The 4,320-nt window shown below is 39.7% G+C and overlaps 1 non-coding gene and 2 pseudogenes across 1 annotated transcript; all 3 read left to right on the top strand.

Moving 5' to 3' along the window:
* Window positions 1–1,838: 1,838 nt before the first annotated feature.
* On the top strand, window positions 1,839–2,028 carry LOC112211335 (U2 spliceosomal RNA). Its single transcript, XR_002945559.1, has one exon. It is a non-coding gene; the product is annotated as a U2 spliceosomal RNA (small nuclear RNA).
* Window positions 2,029–2,213: 185 nt separating this feature from the next.
* On the top strand, window positions 2,214–2,390 carry LOC112211336 (U2 spliceosomal RNA; annotated as a pseudogene).
* Window positions 2,391–3,441: 1,051 nt separating this feature from the next.
* LOC112211337 (U2 spliceosomal RNA) lies at window positions 3,442–3,553 on the top strand (annotated as a pseudogene).
* Window positions 3,554–4,320: the final 767 nt, after the last annotated feature.

The following is a 4,320-nucleotide window of genomic DNA, read 5'->3' on the forward strand; positions in this document are numbered from 1 at the left end:
ATTGAGCTTTTTAAATTAATTTATTTCTCTTCGTCATAATATTTATTGCCACTTATAGGACGTGAGGACAGACAGGAGGAGGAAAGAATTCCCTTGTTCTATTATGAAGGGAAAAGCGATCGAGTATTCCTCTTTGTTAAGAGGGACAGGGCACGCTTATGCAACTATATTCATCAGCTTCTTCTTACGTCAGGTTACCCTCCATGGCAGCTTATCCATTATTCCCTCCCCTTCCATTTCGCTTATTATTTCCATTTAATACAACATTCTAAATCGAGGGTAAGGGAACATAACTCTTAGCAACGACAACAGTTGAGCAAAATAATGATAGTTAATCCGTATATTTCATAAAAGCTCAATCAACTACGATATGAGTGTCATAAAAAGGTGTTTTCATTGAGTCTCTAATGAAGCAACACAAAAAAATAGTCTTATTTTCTTTTTTCTTTTGGTTAGCATAAAATGGATCACAATAATAATTGAGATGTAGGTCAGAAAACAACAGCAACGATAGTGCGGTCAGAAAAAAAATATAATAAACAAAACGTATTTATTCACACCGACGTTTCGACCTGAATTTCAGGTCTTCATCAGGGATATAAAACAAAAAGAGATCATCATTCATAGAAACATAAAATTAAAAAAAAAAATAATAGATTAATAAATTTGGAATTAGACAATAACAGATTGATAACAATGAAAGATGAAATATAATATAATATAGGTAAGAAGACAGGTATAAGATAAACAACGTAAGTAGTGTCCAAAAAGTAGTCATATTGAACAATACGAATGAATAATGAAATTTATCATACAAATGGGTAAGTAAAGTTGTATAAATAAAAAAATAGTACATAGATATGGAAGGACCATATACCTTCCAACACCATATACCTTCCAAAAGGTAAATCTCCGTCTCAAATAAAGGATTATAGACTGATTGCCTGATTGACTGGATATCGTCCTGGTCCATAAGGTACTGTTCCCTACCAAAAAGAGTTCACCGCTTATGACAGAGTTTTTGAGCGATTCCCACTCCTTTGCCGACTGAAGATTCATACACAGGGCAAGGCTCCAGTTGGTCCCTTTGAATGGACATCGCAGATACGGAGACGACCACGATATGGGCTGCAGACGGTGCATTTTCAGTAATGAATGCCCAGCACATGTGCTGGGCCAGTGCAATGTGCACACAGAGCTGCGCCAGAAGAGGCATTACGCCATTGTCACCCGATTGGAAGAGACGGCGTGGATACGCTGACGTAGGGTTGAATCAAGCGGTCGACGACTCCGGCCTGCGCCCGGACCTTCTCTTGACTAAGGGAGACAGAGCCTTGGTTATAGACGTCACCGTCCCCTTCGAGAACCGGAAAGAAGCGTTGGAGTCGGCAAGGAAAAGGAAGGAAGATAAATACGACGCCCTAAAGACTTCCTTACGAAATAGGTACAGGGAAGTTAAGATAGCACCTATAGTGGTGGGCGCCCTAGGAACGTGGGACCCAGAAAATGATAAGTTCCTCAGAGGAATCACCACTAGGGCGTTCCTAAAGAAAATTAAGCGGCTAGTGACCTGCGAGACTATTGCTTGGTCCCGTTGTATGTATATGGAGCACCTCTCCGGCCGTATTCAGCGTCCATATAGATGGAATCGACCTGAGCTGGACCAGGAACAGGAGGCCGCACCGGAACCACTGCTATATGTTTTTCTTCATTCATTTTTGTCGTTTATATAGTTTGTATTTGTTTCACTTTTGTACTGTTCTTATATAGTTTGTATTTGTTTCACATTTGTATACATATTTACTTCTTTGTACAGTATTTTGTATTCGTGTATTGAATAACCTCTGTAATACTTTTGAAAATAAATCATTAAATCTGTTCTTATCAGCTTAATCTCTGGTATGACTTCCATCGGGAGTCCAGTAGATTAAACTGATTTTTGGAAGACGGCAGAGTGCTTGGGGCTTGCTCCACCTCCGTCATGGGTCGACCCGGTGTTGCAGTACTACCGGGAATGGCCTGGAGTCAGTGGAGTCACTGGTCGGGGTTAGGCCGGGAAGCGACGGTGAGTCTGGCTAGGCAAAAACCCCGGAATGGAATAAGGTGATTACGAAAGAAGAAATGAAAGAAGAAATGAATTATATATATATATATATATATTTATGAATGTTAGAATAATCTAAGCATGCCAGTTAGACCACTGTACAAAATGTATATTTAAAATAAATCTATTTTATCTGTTCTTATCAGCTTAATCTCTGGTATAACTTCCATCGGGAGTCCAGTAGATTAAACTGATTTTTGGAAAACGGCAGAGTGCTTGGGGCTTGCTCCACCTCCGTCATGGGTCGACCCGGTGTTGCAGTACTACCGGGAATGGCCTTTAAAATTCTAGTACGCCACCAATCTTCAATTTATTCGAGTCAATAATCTTCCATGACATGATTGTAGACTTTGAGTCATGAAGCTTCTTAATCCTCATTCCAAAATTACTCATTCCATTCAGCAATAAATGGAGTCTCTCACCCACAGGACTCTCTACTTCAAGGTATGATATCACCATTTATTAGTCTGTAATCTGTACAATAATGATTATGGTTCTTGTTGGTATTGAATTATTAATCCTTTCCAAGTTTACTTGAATGAACGATTTTATTTATTTTTAGTATAACCAGTATACTTATATGAGTAGCATTCACTATAGAAGAAATACTTTGAGTTTTGAGCTTTCTCCCTTATTTTATGAGGAATAATAAAGCGTTATCACATTTTTAAATTCATCAAATAATTATTTTCTTGAGCAGGGGCGATCACCAGTTTTTTTTTTTTATTATTTTTACTATAGGAAAAGATAAGTGGTTGAAATTCATAATACTGACTTATAAATTGTATTATTTCTTCGTGTTCGTATTGAAAGATTAAGTCATGCCTACTTGAGTAGTGTAAAAGAATGTGCAGGAATCACAGGATGTTTTGTTACAGGCATTTTTACCCTCCATCTTGGTTTTCCAATTTTAACTTTTCTGACTAAAAATATTTAATTACCTCTATTAACTTCATTTGTAAAATATTAATAAATAATTAATTTAATAATTATAGATAGGTGGTCAACATTGAACATTTCATGGAAGGAGACGGTGCCGTTACCGCTCGAGATGTAGTCATGCGGTGGTTCGACTAATCGCGAAGAGGGTGCAGCACAGGCCTACGTTCAGGGTACCTAACCAATACGCATTTCTTTTTTATATTTTATTTTAGTTAAAGGAGTTAAATGAGGATTATTTAAGAGTTCCAGGACGAAGATATTATCCAGAAAAGGAATAAATTGTAAACTTCATCATGCTTCGTGAAGCTAATGCTCACGTTGGGACTACCGCTTTGCTCCCACTATTCCCAGAAGGCTTTAGAGAATGATACTGTGGATCGAGTTAGCCGGAAGTCATCGCTTCTCGGCCCTTTCGGCTAAGATCAAAGTGTAGTATCTGTTCTTATCAGTTTAATCTCTGGTATCAAAGTGTAGTAGTGTAGTATAGGTTAGGCGCGTATACCCAAGCAAGATAATAGTGATTATACAGTGTTGTTGTCTGTTTAAGTGTTCAGTAATGTCTATTTATTTCCGGTTAGAGGATGATCACCTATTGGTGTGTCACCCTTTACCTAGACTTGCTAATGGACAGTGTTACACTTTATGTCCAGTGCCCGGTTGTGGCAAGGAATACACATCAACTGTATGGACTTCAGGGCTACAATCACTTACACGCCACTTTTCTGCTGGGCACGGTCGCCCAGGCATTAAACCTCGTCATTTTTGCCGTATTTGTGATGGTTATATCACAGAGAAACCTAAGATAACCTCACATCCGTGCTTAGCGCATGTGGACTCTCCAATTGTACAAATTACGGGGCACGTCTGGGAATGTACTCAATGCGGGGATGTTTTCACAGCATCCCGGGGCCTATACAATCACACCATGTTATCACACAATGCACCCACTAGACGAGTAGTAAGGCGCAATACACCAACGCCCGTTCAACGAGAAGTGACCGCTATTGAACCCTCACCTGTGCTCACTCCAGGTACCTCGAGACAGACACAAGTAAGCTTCGTCAATCGTTCCCTCGTCATATCACCGATTCCAATCAATGGTGAAGGAAACGTTGACCGGGTGGAAGAAGAGGTGGCTGTAGTGGGAGAAGTTGATACCAATAGTTGCATCGTAGATTCGGCAACCCCCATTACAGCTGCACCTATCCCAGAGTCCCCGCACTTGATGGTAGAGGACGGGCAAGTGATGCCTTCAGGTGTCTGTGACGATGACC

Source organism: Halyomorpha halys, unplaced genomic scaffold (assembly GCF_000696795.3).
Source record: "Halyomorpha halys isolate HHAL.00 unplaced genomic scaffold, Hhal_1.1 Scaffold1936.1, whole genome shotgun sequence".
Lineage (NCBI taxonomy): Eukaryota > Metazoa > Arthropoda > Insecta > Hemiptera > Pentatomidae > Halyomorpha > Halyomorpha halys.